The 17,536-nt window shown below is 36.0% G+C and overlaps 1 long non-coding RNA gene across 1 annotated transcript in view; it reads right to left on the bottom strand.

Annotated features, from left to right (window-relative positions):
• Positions 1-12,581, bottom strand: part of LOC121072013 — a 104,976-nt gene extending 92,395 nt beyond the window's left edge. Inside the window, exons 1-2 of the long non-coding RNA XR_005820935.1 lie at positions 12,549-12,581; positions 11,282-11,348 (exon numbers count right to left, since the gene is read on the bottom strand). This is a non-coding gene — a long non-coding RNA (uncharacterized LOC121072013). The remainder of the gene's footprint in view (positions 1-11,281; positions 11,349-12,548) is intronic.
• Positions 12,582-17,536: the final 4,955 nt, after the last annotated feature.

The following is a 17,536-nucleotide window of genomic DNA, read 5'->3' as shown; positions in this document are numbered from 1 at the left end:
CTTTCAAATTTTGAGCACCTTCTTCATAATTTATCCAGGAGTTATGGTCCTTATTAGGACTTAACCATAAGTATTTTTTAATTATTTTTTTCTGTTTAATCAAAAGATTTAATGCTTATCTGCATTATTGTGTAATTGAAAATAAAATGAGACCACTAGACTATTTTAAGTGCCCATAAATATAAATTCATGTCACAAGGAATTTTTTCTTTGAAACTAGCAGCTTTACAGTGCTAGAGGTCGGGCAGATCAGATAGATGTGGGACTCAGGGAATATAAGTAAATTTATTTTAAAAAGAGTACTTACCACTAACTTCTTATTCATTCTGATTTCAATTCAAGAAGTTGTAAAATACATGTCTTCAAAGAGTCCAAAGACATTCTATATATTGCAAAAAGAGATGAAGTCCCTTATAGGAATAAGGTTTAAATAGTCTCTTGGTTTATCCTTAAACAGGTGAAAAGTATTTCAAAAAGATCCCATGGGAAAGTACGACTATCTTTGTACTTCTGATAACTAAGCGTTTTCTACAGAATAATCTACAGCAATTATGTGAATTGGAACTTGTATTCATTCATCTTCTCATTAACTCATTTATCATTTACATTATAGAATTAGTCCTTTTTTTTTTTTTTTTTTTTTTAAACGCTGTTCCCAGAACTGGGAGAAATGAATAATTAGTCTTAAGGCAAGACTGGGAAATTAATACCTTCCTTACACACAAAATTATACTGTGTTCCTTAATACCTTTTTCCCCTTAAAAATAGAAAAGAAAAAGAATAAAATAATGAAAAAAATGAATACAATTCCCTTATTACTTAATAATTTTTTATCCTGGAGTTATATGAATAACTTAATTTTTACTGCACTTCTCAGTTTTATTATTTAACTTACTAATGCCCCAAAATGTCATTTTGAGGGTGGAAAAAACAATTTTACAAAAACACCACTCAACGCTTCTATGCTGTCTGATGCTTTTCATCTTTTCTTCTTTGACCATATTGGTTGTGATATTATTGTTTTTATTGGCTTTGTTTTTGTTTATTCCTGAAGATTTTGATTTTTCTTTTCCTACTTCAGGGAAATGAGATCACCTTTGTTTCCAAATCATGAAGTGATAATATTGCACATGGTAACCTTATTGAAGGAACATTGTCTCCTTACATTTGTAAGCATTGAAACCCCACCTTTACAATCTGCATGCAGCAGTATGGCAGCCATTTCACATGCAGAAGCTAGCAGGGCACCTGATTGGCTGTTTTATTTCACATTCTTTGACTTTTGAAAATTAGGTCTAAGCCTTTTTACCACAAACATGTCAATTTTCTGCTGCCTTTATTGACTTCAGTTTTAGAGATGCCAAACAGTGCAGGATTTTCTGACATTGATTGATGGAAGTGCTGAGCACCTCTGAGAGCCAGACTATGCCTATTAATTTTCTTTCTTTTTTTTTTTTTTTTCCATTACTATCCAATATTTTTATGGCTTTCATGTTTGCACAGCTCATCTCTATTCGGTTTAATGATGTATTGCCTGTATTTCTTATGAGAGTTATGGTTCAACATAGTAATCTCATTTTTTCTTTATCAAACATCCATCTGACTGGAGGTTCTCTACAGATTTTTCTACATTCTTACAAAATACTACTAGAGCTTCTACAGAAAATATTTTCACATTGAGATTTATAAACAGCAGCAGTAACAAGTGTGTACAAGTGGCAGTTCAATACAACCTCGCCCCACTAACAGTGAAAATCCCAGATGGCTCCCAAACCGCCTGCTGAGGTCCCAGGGCTGTCTCCCTCTCTGGTTCCCCTGCAGGTGGAGAACAAAAACGAGCTCCCTGAAAGGCTGCTGTACCAACTCTGCTGTTCCAAAGAGCCTAAATGCTTTTGCTACTGCACCTGCTGACCGAGGAAAATCCACTCCATAATTCTTCTTTTGCACTTCTAAGGCAGCTTTGAGAGGCCAAGTATTTGCTGTAATTAAAGACTGGAGAACCACTCTTTCCAGATGAAGAGAAATGTTCCAGCTGACATTACAAGATAGGTCCAAGTCTATCTCAGTCCACAGGCTGGCTCAGGTCAAGGAGAAGGAGGAGAGGCCTCTCAACTTGATAAATTCTTTTTGTAATAGTGATGCTTCTAGTTCATCTAAGCTGCTTCTGATAAGTACTATAGCTAAGACCACCCTGGCCTGAAGGACTTGCAATCTGAGCTGGCAAGGCATACACTGTGGGATCTTTCACTCCTCTTTTTTTGTTTGTAAGGAGGTAGTGGAAAAGCGACAGGTGGAAATCTGAGAGAGTGAGGCAGAATAAGGAATTTAAGGACAGCAAAACAAAGGATAGAAAGGAATAGCCAAAAAAGTGTTCCCTGTTCTTCCGAGAGGACAGAAGACAACTGGGGCAATACAGATGTGAAAAGAAACAGGAAAGGGCAGGTAGAAGCAGCAATAGATAAAGGTTCATCAAAACCACGGGAGTTTGAGTTCTGCTCTCAGTTCATGCTCACACTGCTCCTATACCTGCTGTGAAAGCTGCAGGGTCTATCCAGAAGCTAACCATCTTCTGTATAGGTGTTGCGTGCAGCCCCTCTATTCTGTCCTCAGTAGAAATGCAGTAGCCAATATTAGTTTATTTCAGTACTAAACAACAAGTTAGTGGAAAAAGAACTTCACCTTTAAGTATTATAAGTTTCACAAAGACCTCACTATTAAGAGATGAAAGAAAGAAGCATTATCAAATGGCATAAGCAGTTTTCAAGACTGGGGAATCATACAGATGAAGGCTGACGTATTTATTGTGGCATGAAACAAGCAACTTCAAACAGGCACATTCCAATCACATCATGGCCTGAAAGCATCAAACTGAACATGATTGGGAATTGAGCAAGTAACAGGCAGCATCATTTTCAGAGTATAAATCCAATTTTTTGGCATGAAATAATACTGAACTAGGAATAAAATTAACTCATGGTGGAATGAGCTCATTTGTAAAGCAATAATAGAGCTGGTGCATTTAAAGAAAACGTTTTAGTCAAAAAAACAAACACAAAATTAAGGAACAAATTAAATGCATCTGAATACATCTGAAGAATATTGTTAACATTTTGACAAGAGATGTTATAATATAAAATAATCTTGACAGACAGACCGAGATATTTTCCTGAGTCTCTGTATTTGTTTTGAGACTATGTTAAGATCTGTTGCACAGTACTGCTGCAATGCTGATACCATAAGGTTTACAAGTGATACAAAGATTTTGATTCTAATACTATCAATTCCAGTTTGTTATAAGCAATTTCAGAAGTATTTCCACTACTAAAAATTTCAACATATACATTGTCTTTTAATGGTATATTCTTTATAAACTTGTACACAGTTTAAGAAAAGATAGAAAATTACTTTCACCAGGTACTTGTTCATGTTGCACATTAACTCCTTATTAATTTACATAAGTAGCAAAACATCCTTCACACCTACAAATGCCTATATGCCCTTCCTAGATAGTGCTTTTGTACCACAGCACAACAGACTGTTTCCTCCCACACTGCCTTTTTTAATCACCCCTTTCCCCAAGCCCTCCAGCAGACACTGACCACTGAATGGTGCTGAATTCTGATGCTGTTACTATATTCCTACACAGCTTCCCCAACCCAGGGCTATCCTCCCAATACCCAAATTGAAAAAAAAATGGTATTTCACACTACCCCACAAAACCTGGAAATCCAGTAGCTACCATAAACCACTACTTTTCAATGCCAAGAAGCACCTAGAAATAGCCAATTGCACAACTTGCCTTAGAAATTATTTTGTATGCATGAAATATTGCAATCAGATCCTCAGATACCAAAGATGCTCTATCTCAAGTTACATAAATGTGCTGTAAATTGTCTTTTCACTGTCTTGGTTATGATGCTGTCTGCAGGCACTGCATTACAGACAGCAGTCTCGCAGGTACCTTGCTGGCACTGAAAGAACAAACTTTCAGTCATGATGAGGATGACAACTCGGTCTGACTTTTTGCAGTGTTGCTAACAGTATCGAGGACAAGATTATCAGTACATTAATTCTATAGAAACATTAGTTACCCCCAAACAATTTCTTCCTGACATATTTAGGCCCCTTTGAGAGTCAGAATGCTAGCAAGGAGACACAGAGCAGCTGCAACAGAAGAGCTGTTTCATGTGAATAACTAGGAGGATGTCAGGTAACATTAACTTAACCACTGTACTGAGTGGTTAAGTTGTCGAGTGATTATTGATCATCTGTTAATCAGCAACCCAATTAGATGAGTATCAATCAGCAAACATTCTAGCCACCCAACAATTAATAATTATTCATGTCTCTCAGCAAGTTCAAATAACACGTTGCAAGCTGCTTTGAAACAGTGCTGATGTACTTTATTTTAAAACCATTTTTCTAGTGTTTTACTCAGTTTTTAAAACTGAATGCTAACTGAAGCCAACAAGCAGAAATTTAACATTACCCAGATCATTTCTATAAAGCTATATTTCTCCATTCCATGCACAACAGTGCCCAAAGACATCTTACACCTAAAGGACTGTTGTAAATACTATTCCTTGGAAATAAGGAGCTAGCTTTGGGTCATTTGGATGCCAAATTACACTAGAAAAGAATCCATGGGCAAATGACTCCTATTCCTGCATGAACAGAGTAGTCATTGCAATACTCTCCTATTCATTTTTGGATAGATAAAATCCTAAGTCCTGAGCAGACATGCTCAGTGTGGCATCAAAATCAGAGACATACAGAGAGCTTCTGAATCACACTATATCTTCAGTGATTACTTATGATTGCTCTGTTTTACTGCCCAAGCACCCATTTGAAAAGCAACTTCTGTTGCTTTTGGTGCCCTCACGGTTACCATCGATCTCCAGCAATGGATCACTTTCAATTCACAAGCAGAAACAGGAAATACGTACCATGCAGGATGCTTCCTTTGCTTGTTACTTAAGGAAAACCCTCCATTTGTCTTATCCTGTTTATGAGTTCATAGAAATGACTGGTTCCACGCTTATTTGGGATGGGAAAGCTGAGCAATTGACAGATATCAGATTTATTTTGTGTTTCTGAAACTATTTCGGTATTTTGGAGCATGTAGTGAATTACTTCATTATGTCATTATAGTGTATAGAATGATCAGTATTAGAGTTAAAAGCAGCAGAGCACATATATACCAGCCAAATCATCCTGTGTTTTGAAAAATCATTTGGTAACAGAAGTGAAGCTATAAACTACAGTAAAACTATAAACTGTTCTTTGAAGCCGAACAGGAAGCTGTATGATAGAGCACAGAGTCCAAACAGCTTAAATTATTGGACTTACAGGGTAACGCCGGACATACAGATTTGCAAGGTTTGACAGTTTTAGAAACAAAGTATTTGGGAAATAGTCTGGAAGCTGAGGTTGAGGGATGAAATTAGGTAAGGAAAAGGAGAGAAAAAGGTGCAAGAAGTGTTCTTCCACACAAATTTTGAAGTACATCCTCCTTTACACTGTTTTTAGAAGGGGCAAAGATTAGAAGATTAACATCACATCAAAGTGAGTAATTATACATTTTACATCTAGACAAAGTGCCTGATCTTAACAGCACTTGTGTTGATTAACTGGTACGTATAATTGAAACTGAGCATCAGTGTTCCTCAGTCAGGTTCAATAAAATAGGTAAGGGAAAACTGCAGGCAAATGATCTGATTAATTACAAAATCAAGTCTGATCAGAGGCAAACCTGAGTAAATTTTCAGTTCTATTTTATACTAGTTCTTATGAAAGCAAAAAGTAATAGACATGAACTGAACATTTTCATTTCAGAGCAGTAAGCATTCACCCACCATCACCCATAAAGTTCATTCCTCATCCCCTGGGCTTCAGCTGCAGCGTTGCCTGGCTAATGAGTACTAATTATTCAAAATTATGAATGTAGTGCTCAGCATGTACTTCCTTTTCACATCTAATCAGACTGTATAACAACAGTCTGCAAAACAGAATATAAACGAAGAGGGCAATTATAACATACATAAACTTGGAAATAAACAATAATGCTACTAACTTTATCCATTGGACTGATTACACTGATTTTTCTCTGAGAAACAGCCACAGAGCTGGAAAAATATCATTGGAATTTATAGGACCAATAACTGCACTAATTTTTAAGCAAAATATTTTCAACTTTTCCATAAAAGATGAGGATATATATGCAAGGAATACATTTTTCACTTTTGGAACTACAAAGTGAACATTTGGAATTATTGCTATATTCCTACAGTATTTGTAAGCATGACTTAAAAACAACGTAGTTCAGTTACTGAGTTACTACAACACAGAATTCAGCACCATCTGACAAGTACCAGAACATACCTGCCCCAGCATGCTATGCACATGAAAATGAGGTGCTGAAAAGATGAAGTGTTTGTATCAGCACTAAGATTTTTTTCAACAATGAAGACCTTCCTGCTTTTGATTATTATATTCTAACACAGTACATTGCTATCACCAACTAACTTCACGAGGGCAAAACAAAATCCCAGAATTTTGCAAAACACAATGCCTTGATATATTTTCATCAACAACTCCCAGTATTTAAAGTATTAGATTTTTAAGGAAAGCAGTTTCTACATTTAAATAATATTTTCAAACAGCTCCAAGATAAATAGGTCTAGCATTAAATCATCATTTTATAAAAATAATTGCAAAAGTTGGTTTGGACTTGGAATTATTTTTTGTTTTAAATCATTGCTGACAATGGGTATCTCTGAAATTTCGTTAGCTGTTTTCTGTATTACCACTCATGACATGCATTTTTAACACATACCACAGTAGTAAAGTAACTATAATATGTGCAGTTTTTGAAAAACCCACAAATTTTACATTTTTTGTTTGCTTTACTGTGAGAAAAGATTGTGCAAGATAAGCTCTCTGCAACATTAAATAAATTGCAAAATTATCACAGAGAGTGGCAGGTTTTGGATTTAGTTTCAAAGCACTGCAGATCATGATTTATAGGCATGTTTGAAATGAAATGCCATAATAAAAGCTTTAGAAAACATTCAGTTCAATCTTAGAGTATCCCAGAGTGTGGTTCATAGGTTTTGGAAATAAATGTGTCTTAAATAGGAAAAACCATGTGTGACTGTACAGTTATGATATTTTAAGCAGGCAGAGGATGGAAGGATGGGGAAAAAAGTGTAACAAGGTAACTGATAAAGGCAGAACAGAAGTCAGGGCATTTAAAACTGATCTGAAGACTCATTAAAATCCAAGGCATACTGTTTCCTGCCCCAGACAGAACCATTTAAAAGCAGCTGGGTTTACAAATAAATTATAACATCTCTAACATCCACAGAAAATACAAAAAAAAAAAAAAAAAAAAGATACAAGAAAATGCATATTGATTGTATTGACTGTGAAATTAAATTCTTAGAGGATTTTCAGACAGATGGACAGGGCATGGTCACTTCTATTTAATCTTACATATAATCTGCAAATGTGTTAATAATCAAGGGACCATATGCCTGCTGGGACTTGTATAATACACATTTCAAACCAGTTACTTTCACTGCTATAATGATCAGAGTTGATATACATGTAATGCAATTCTTTTATTTTTATTTAAAACAACAACAAACTCTGCAGTTTTTATGCTTCCTCTGTAGTGTTTTTATCTCTGGAAAACTTTGCAGTTATCTTAAAACATTCCCAATTTTTATATCTAACAATTGCTCAATTGCTGATAGCTAATCTGAAACCAGACTGAATAAATGAAAATTTAAGATTTCAAATGGTCTCTCTCTTACTCAAGTTGAGCAGACACCTTTTCTAACAATGAATATAAAACATATGAATCTACTATGCTATTACACCTTCTGTAAGGAATAGTTTTGCCTCAGTTTTCCAAAATAGGGCTGGTTTTGGAGACAAAAAAAAAAAAAGGAACTGAAATACTTTTCCTTTTTTTTTTTTTTTTGACAAATGGAAAGCTTACTTGATGCATGCTTGTGCACTGAGTGAATATGAAGGCATTTCCTCTCCTCTTCTAGGCAGGTGGCTCATCTAACAAAACCAATCTGAGCCAATTTACAATAATTTACATACTCAAATTCCAGAGCATCTTGTTATTACCCCCTCACAAAGCAGTGACTAGTTACAGAGTGAAAAGTTCCTAAAACTGTATATCTTTTGAAGCTGTAAGCTTTTTTTCTCCCGGGAAGACTGGTAATGACTGTATTCTGCCTTTTCTCCAGACATCTGTTGTTGGCACCAGTCAGAGACTGGATATTGGGCAAAGTAGACCCAGTATGACCCTTGTCATGTTACTAATCCCTCAGCTAGATTTCTTTTGGCCATTAAATATTAATCTAAACTTTTCATTTTCAAGTGTCATTCATGACTAGAGTTGTGAAAGAGATTTCATTTTTACAATTTGACTGGAATTTTTGATGCCTTTTTGAGCTTACATATTTGCACAACTACAAGCACAAAACATTTTTTTTTTTAATTAAAAATACTAAGAGTGTCCAAATTTTATCTAACTTCACTCTGAAGAGGAACTTAACTTGTCCTTGTTGAGCAATCCTGGCACAATTTTATGACACTTGAGTTCATTTGAAGAACATTATCTCCAAAGCTTCTTCACTCAGCGTACTTTCTTTTTTAAAAAAAATAAATTGTTATTCATGTCATCAGTTTGGATAGTTCTCTCCTCCTGGAGTTCATTTCCCTTCTTTTCTTGCCTTTTTCCTTTTTCTTTCCTTTTTTACCAACTGTGTTTATGCCTAATAAACATTTGCAAAGCAGCTTTTCCTGGGTGAATCTCCGAAGTACTGCTGTGTATTAAAATACAAATAGCCCTCTGCTGAAAAATATAGAGATTGCTTTCTGATTTGAGGCATCCTCAGAAGGGTTGTACGCATGCAGCAGTAAATTCGGGCTTTAAAAGAAACTATACATCTCCATTTTCTCATTTCCTACAGCATGAATGTCATTATAGCCTAGCGTCTCACCACACAATCATGCCTAAGCAAAAGAGACAATACTGAACTGGATGAATTGCACACTGTAATCAAACACATCACTCCAGCTTTTTTCATCTCATAGCTAATAAATTCAACAGATCAGGCTTGGTTTAGTCCATAATCTGCATCGCTTTACCATGTTTTACATAGTCAAGTCCATTCAAAAACCTCTGACATGGTGTTTTGTTAGTTTTTTAATCTACCTTTCAACTATATCAATTCATCTATGGCATAAGATTAGCAGTTATCCTGCTACCAAGGCTTAATGGGATTTTTTCAGAACTCATTTGACCCTGACTACACATGCTAAAGCAGCATTATGAATTAGTATTAAGAAACATGTTACAGACTGAAAGCAAGAACAAACAGTACTATTCTGTATATCTGATTTTTCTGGGCACCGTTATGGTTTGTCTTGTTAAGAAGAGAAATCAATGAGAAATAATTAGACTGCTATTTGTAAGAGATTAAACAAATCTTTTTTTTTTTTTTTTTTTTCCTATCAGATATTTTAGAATTGGATCTGAAAGGGAAAACTGAAATCTGTCATCTACAGGGCAGGGTAAGTCTAAAGAAAATAAACAAAAGGAAAATTGTTTTCAAGGTAGCTATAGAAAGTGCGTATCTGACTGTTAGATATCACTGGACATCTTACTTATCAGGATGACGTTGGCTCAGAAATGACACCTGAGAGACATAACTACTGGTAATGTTTGAATTATTAGTCCTTACACCTCTGATGGTTCCACCGGTGTTTAAACTGTTATGCTCCCTGTAAGCTTTTTTGAATGCACAAAGCACGGTGTTCAGTACATAACATCTTGAGCACTTCAACCAGGACCAAGTATAACCTTTGCAACCCATAAAGACAGCTGACAGCAGTTACAGGAAGATAAAAATGGTAGCACAGAAAGGGAATGCTTTCTTCATGCATGTACATGTGACAGCCAAGAACACCACCTCCCATTTTCCTGGAACATTCACACTGACTTCTCCCATATGGTGTAATGGTACGCACAAGTACTTTTTAGTTTTCTTACACTGCTTTTCTATCCCCACTCCCAGGTTTTCTTTTATCTGACCAGAGATTACTTTAGTGCCCTCAACATACAGTAGGACGAGGAAAAAAATGACTTCTGTAGCAACAAACACCTGAAGACCTTAAAACTTACTCTTTAGTATTTTAAATTCAAAGGAACAGCTGGAAACCTTTTCTAAGTCACAAGCTGCCAAAATATGTTTTCCTCATTTAAGCATTTCTTCATACAACTGCTGAGGAGGCTCATCAGACAAGCGGCTACAACATAAATCCTATTGCTCTCAAGAGGACTGAAGCTTCATGACTAGTTTAGATGTCTCTTATAGTGATTAAAATTAGCATTTAAAATATACAACGGGGAATGCTTTCTGAAAACTAATGGTTATATTATGGCTTTGTCTTGATTTCAAAGTTTCACTGATGAAGCTGCATCCATTCAATTCAGATCACACATACTTCTCAGAAGGTTTTGAGTTCATCGGAATTTCAGATAGACAGATTTCCCTACAGAAGTGTTTTATCAATTTAATTTATAGGATTTGGGAGGTTCTGGTGACATTTACTGCATTGGCAATAGAAGGATATCAGGGTTTGGGTGCCCTCGCTTGCCCTGCAGCTGTGGTTGTCTGCACAAGACCATGCAGCCAATGCTCAGCAATGCTTTGGCGGCTAAAAGGTAATTAAATCATTTACAAATTCTTCCTAACCATCTAAAATTTATGCCCAGTTCAAGATTCATAAACGGGGTTAGACAATATAAGTTCAGGGAAACTTTTATGAGAATGACGTAACGGTTTAAAACAGGCCATGGAAGCCTGTCAGATGTCCTACATAATGCCTAAAATACCCTCTACTTGTACTTTCAGCAGTAGAAGTGGGGCTACATAACAGAACTCCAAAACATTAATGAAGTTCAGTCAGAGCCCCAAAAAACCCTGGCTGAGAAAATATTCCTAGTCTTCTTCATCTGGTGTAGCACAAGGCACAATGAGCTTGCTGTACTCCTGTCTTCTCAGTGACTGGAAATTCTGAAATATATCCCTTTAGCTATTACATTCTTGCCAAGGTGATCAGAAGATAGGGCTGCCCATGATCCCATGAACCCATTCTATGACTTGCTAATGTCCATGTATTCTGCACTTGCACACTTGTATTCATGTGACAATGTTGCCCTAAGTGGCAGCCTTACATTTATATTCATTTTTACCTTATCTTCCTCCATTGCAATGAGATTTCCTTCCCTCCATCAGATCTATTTTGGCCAATGCAAAAAACTATGAAAAAGAAAAAAAAAAAAAGCTTGACCAAGAAGTGGTATTAAGGAAAATCTTCTAGGAGACAATCTCGTGTCAGACTACAATGCAGTAATTTACCTTGTTAAAGAAAATTACCAAAAGAGATGAAGTATCAATTTAGACTTCAATAGTCACTATGCATGCTTTTTGAGAAAACAAACAAATGTCAAATATCTACATTCAGTGTAAAATGCCTTAAAATTAGATCAGATTTTGATATTTTTATATAAAAGATGTGAAACAATGTAAGACACTACCAAAAGAGTAGAAACCTCAGTGTGCAGAACATAAGTTTAAGACCTTTTAAGAAAGCAGACTCAGATATCAGATATTTCTTGAAATGTACTCCCAGCATTGCTTAGCTTTTTTTTTTTTTTTTAATCAGCAATGTAACCCTTACCCGAGGCTAGCAGAGACAACTAGCACGCAAGGAGGCCGAGACGACTGTAACTGGGTTTCTCTGAACCATGTTTCATCTTTGGGAAAGCAAGGACAGGGAAGGAAGAGGAAATTTAAAGTGTTACGCAGAAGCAAGCAAACAAACAAACAAAAAGTAGTTATTTTAAAGTGTTCTCCTTCCCAGGATTTAAGGCACCTTAATAATGTCAAACTGCCTTTTGGAGCTACTTTTGAGTAGAAGTGCTAACTGATCTAACAAAAGGACAAATCAAAATAATGAGAAATACCTCCTGCCTTCCCTGCCATTTTGAGTATCTTTTTATAATTTCTAAGTAACTTTTCAATAACAGTGAATAATTTGCAGTTTCACAAAGCTAGGGCAGCAGTCAGTACTTTTTCCCTGGCTCCCACATTATACATTTTACAGATCTGAGAAAGCAAATCAAAGATGTAATGTTACTGTCCCACAGTGTAGGACATCAGTACTGAACACAGCATGCAAAGCTGGAATGAGTTTGCTCTGTTCCCATTTTACGTCCCCTGTCCTCCACCTCTCCTGTCTCCCCCTTATTTTTGTCTCTGGCTGACAATAGAGAACAGCTCCTGTCAGAAGCCACAGCCTGAAGACGCCTTACAGAAAACAGAAGAGCTCTAAAAATTTTTACCGATGAAGTGGGAGATTTTTACTAAGATTGCCTGGTAATTTTAGATACCAGCCCCAAAATGCTGGCAAAATTAACAGGCAGCACACTGCTTTCTCCAGTTAAAAGCACTACTCACAGTCTTGCTCGCCTCTGGCAGACTTTTCCTTTGACTTGTTCCTAGCCTGAGTTAATGATCTGATCATACAGAGTAACTTTTATTTACATAATTTACTTATTTAAAGTGCTCTCAGAAACAAGGGGGTTGCGTTCCATCTAGGAACACAGCAGCATTCTTCAAAGGAAGAAGGGGGAGCAAGAAGGTGCTCATTTACAAGGAAAGAATAAAGAAGCATATAAATAAGAGGAAATAGAAGTGGAGAGCAGGACTGGTAATGAAGAAATCTGCCTGTGCTGTTCCTTCCCAGTATCCACGTCAGGCAGAGAACGAGTTACACTTCTGCAACTGAAATTAATTTCAGGCTCTTGCTAAACAATTTTATCTTGCTTTTGTTAAAAAGCATGTGATCTGCAATACATTTTCCTTAAAATAGCTTTTTTTTTTGGGGGGGGGGGGGGTCAAAGACGCCTCAAATCGCTATCTTAGGCAGCATTCCTCCCCCTACATCTCCTCCTTGTGCTGCTCACCATTGCTCCAGCTAAGGCAGAGCTTCAAGCCAGTCAGTGGACTACTGATGGCCCCAGCAAGTCATCCGTGACAAACACGGGGATTGTGGTCTTTGTTACAGCTGGCACAACAGAAAGCTTTGTGGTTGCTGGAAAAGTAAGCTTGACTTGCTGCCACCATGAAGAACAGAAGACAGAAGGATTCCCCTCTCAGAGGGCACAATTTTATTTTTAAATTTAGAAGTAAAAGGAGCCGAGGTGTAATTTTTTTGCAGCTGCCAAGTCTCTTTAGGAAAGGAAAAAAAAAAAGAAAAAAGGAAAAAAAAAAAAAAGACCCTAACAACTCATACAAATGATGGTGCTTAGCAGCCTCAGGAGCAATTCTATCACAAAGTAAAACAGCTGGTAATAAAGTCCTAAGCATGACACATCTGAGGCCAAATAATCTTCCAAGGGCAGCAAAGGGGTTATGCACTTTCACATATTTAAAGGTACATCCTGAAGAAATCATTAGCAGCTTTTTGTTGCATATTGCAAAGAAACCAGTCAGTCTCACAGTTTTGTAGAATAATATAGGTGCCGTCTTACAGCTTTATAGACATAAAAAGGTAAGGAGGATTTTATTCCATTAAATTAAATGTCCCTTTACTCCCCACAGTTGGGAGAGCTTCCATGAAACTGAGTGTTACACAGGCTATTTCCAACTAGGTTGCACTCTTGCCCTAAAAGCAAATCATTTGACACTTCCTCGTCTTGAAATTGGATTCCCCTGCTGTTAATTCAAAGAAAGACAGATTCAAGTTACTGAATGAGCTAATGTAGGCGTTCTGGAAAAATATAAAGTCAGCTCCAAGGAAATTGGCAGACATTGCATTCTGTATTTAAGTAATAGCACCAAATATTATGAAAACAGCATCTGCCAGTATTTTGCATAGTGCAGACCATGTTCCAATACCTAGGTATCCCATACACAGTGTTATATACTTCAGTGGCAATTGGGAACATGTTTTCAAAAAATAATTCTATATTTCAAATACACATTTCCCTGAATTTCTAAGTCAGCCTGTCTGGTATTTCAATAAAAATTCCATTCCTTTATCTGTCAGCACAAAAAGCATTTTCAGTAGAGCTTGTGATATGAAGGCAGGCAAATATTCCACAAAATTGCAGAACTTAGGTATTAATTATATGGTCATGGACCAATGAATCTAGCACACACTTTAATTGAAAGGGGTAAGAGCAACAAAACCTCTAAATTAAGAAGTCCTGAAATCATTACAGAGGTGAAGAAGAAAATAATTTAATATTCTTAGATTTCCTCACTGTTATTTGGGGTGAAGATCAAGGAATGTAGAATTGAATGTACTTCCCAATCAGTTAAGAAAATTCATGGGATAGGCCTAAAAGTTCAACTAAACCTACTGGCTAAGACAAAATGAGCTTGTTTTATACTTCAAAATAAAAGCACATGGTCCAGGGACATTAGATGTGATTAGACAGACATTTTCCAATTCACACGTACAGTCTGGACATATTAGATTATTTGGCTCAGGAAGTCTCCAGCATAAACTGGCACTGACTGACAACAAAGTTCTGCTCTGGTGAAACATTATTTCCTACCTGCAGAGATGAAAAGCATTAAAAATATTTCCATTTATCATAGCTGTTATGATTAGTGCTGCTTTAAGGCAAAAAGAAAGGCAAGGTTATGAAGCGTGACAACATCAGATCAATTTGAAGATCACTTCCCTTTACACAACCTGAAAAACAAGCTTTCTTTTTACTACTATAGCATCTCACATGTCATGCAGGGAAATATGCCCAAGCAAAAAACAAACAAAACTCTTCTTTTATATATCAGTTTGAAAATGGCATTTAAATCATCCCTATCTGATTTTCACTTCATCAGCATCATCTTTAAACTGCATGCTGCCAGTTTATGTTATATACATATCCTAAGCCACTTAGGAGACTGAAACACAATGTTTTGTTTATTCAGTGAAAATCTAATTTCTTCCTCTCCTTACTAGCTCTAAACTACACAAAATTTAGCATCACCACTGTAGTGATTTTGAGTCATAAATCAAAGAATCTCATATACTTCAACATAGCTGGATCAAGGCTGTGGAAAGCACATCAGAAAACAAAAACAAAAAAAAAAAGAGAAAAAAAAAAAAAGAGAAACTCTCAATAATTGCCCCAAAGCAATTTACTTAATTTAAGGAAAACTAAATGCCTAAAGGAGCTACTTGTTAAGATACATGCACTATTTAGCTTTCATTTATTTTTATTTTTTTAAATGTCTTGAAAATTAAGCTAGAGACCTGAATGTCAAGTTGGGTTCTTTCAGTTTCCACATCATCAGCAGAGGTTTTAGAGTTCAGCAGTCACCAGGACTGATCTCAGACTGAGGAGAGGAATAAGCAAGAAGGCAAAGTGAATAATAGCAAGATCCTAAGGTGAATGCTGCTTTTTCTCTGTAAATATTTGATCACTGAGATATATGTAGTTATAAGAAAATACATAGAGACATGATACGTAGTAAACTGTTGTTCTGCTTGGAACATCCAGTACTGTACACTATGAAGTCTCCGGTTCACACACTTTTTTGTAACTGAGTACAGGCTATTTCAAAAGCCACAAATGGCATTAATCCAGTAAACTCCTTTAGCATAGAGATTCTTCTGCATGCCCTTAAAACTTACCAAATACTAAGCCAGAGTTACATACGTGTCTTCACACCACCCTGCTTCCATTCATTTTATCACACAGGACCTGTCTATTCATGTGGCTGACATATTACAGGATGAGGGCAGTTATGTAAAGAATGAACTCAAGACTGAACTAGAACACTGTGCAGCAACAGAGAAAAATCAGAGAAAGATATACAAAGTACTCTTCAATTAAAGAGAATTACAAACTGTGCAGACAATGTGCCAGGTGCAGAGTGTATCATTAGCATCAAAACAATCTAGGATGTTATGTGTTTCATTCTCAATTGTTCTTGTGCTGGATTAGTGTTTTCATACTGACAGCTTTGCTTTGATTCAAATAGATGATATCAAAATCTACAAGACTTTCATGCTCTAAAAATACTTTTTTTTTTTTTTTTCCTAAGAAGGGATTCATATGAAATGTTTTCACCATGCAGTCATAAGTAATATTCACATGAGATGTTTATTAATAATAACATGATCACTTAAGGCAATAGATACTACATGAGGCCATCACATGCTTATTTTTATTCATTAAAATACATCTTGTAAAATTTGCTGACAATCAAGATCAAATTATTTTGCGTAACTTGTTAGAGCTGGTACTTATGATTTAAAGAACATGGCATATCTGCCTTTATTTTCTCTGCTTTCTTTTGTTGCCAGATTTATTTCCACAAGAATCTTAATGTTCCTTATTAATATATGTTAAATAGAAACATATTCATGCCAAATAATTTAAAACACAGCAAACTTAAAAACATGTTCTTGCTCCAAAACTAAATGCAAAGCCAAGACATTAGAACACTGATGTACTGTTTGAAACTTTTGGTAAAATACCTACAAATCAATGAAAACATTCCCATAAGACTACTATGATTATTTATAGTAGAATCAAGCATTTGATCTGGAAAAGAGGTCCTCTCCCTGAGAATTGATACTTGCACAGGACCATATACTCAACAGGACTTTATTTGCTCCTTAGTGCTGAAACATGAGTAGCACTATAATTCCTCTGAAACTACCTGTGAAAACTCTTTTGAGGGAAACTCCTTGTAACAATAAATAGGCAAGGAGATTAATGGAATTAGTCTGAGTTTTGCTTGGGGGGGAAAAAGCATACTTGGAAAAAAAAATGCATTTAAAACCTGAAATGGAAAGGGGCTTGCTAAATGAGACCTCATTCTTTAGGAAAGTATTTTTTCAAATATTAGTAGAGTTTCCCTCCCACACAGTTTCTCTTTTCCTGCACTACTAATTGAGTATAAAGAGAACCCTATTGTGATTCCAATTCCCTGAAAGATTTCAGGGTACAAAATGTCACTAAGTTTGAAGAGAAGCAGGAGTTACACTTTTCCCTGTTACTTAAGTTATAGGAAAATTAGACATCATATAAGCCGGGATATGCCCAAATCGTGGCATTCATTTCATAGCATGCTGTTATTCAGAAGTACCTTGTGCACTAGGAGTTCTGTGGGCCATGACGAAAAACAGGCTCTGACTAACCAGCTGAGCATCCCAAACCTTCCTGTTTCAACCACTGCAGGTTAGATTGTTATTCACCTTTTTTAAAACAAACAGAAAACACACCAGGAACTCTTTTACTTTAAATGGCTTTTGACTGCACTATATCCATCTATTCCTAATGGGGAAAAAAAAAAAAAGTGGCTTATATGCTTATATTTATTAAACAGACTTACAATATTCTAGAAAGATTGCCTGCATTTCTGACCAAGAACAGAAGTTGTCCAGGACAAACAAAACAGAGCAACTAAAAGATATAAAT

The sequence above is a fragment of the Cygnus olor genome, chromosome 6, assembly GCF_009769625.2.
Source record: "Cygnus olor isolate bCygOlo1 chromosome 6, bCygOlo1.pri.v2, whole genome shotgun sequence".
Classification (NCBI taxonomy): domain Eukaryota; kingdom Metazoa; phylum Chordata; class Aves; order Anseriformes; family Anatidae; genus Cygnus; species Cygnus olor.
This window is presented reverse-complemented; position numbering and strand designations above follow the sequence as displayed.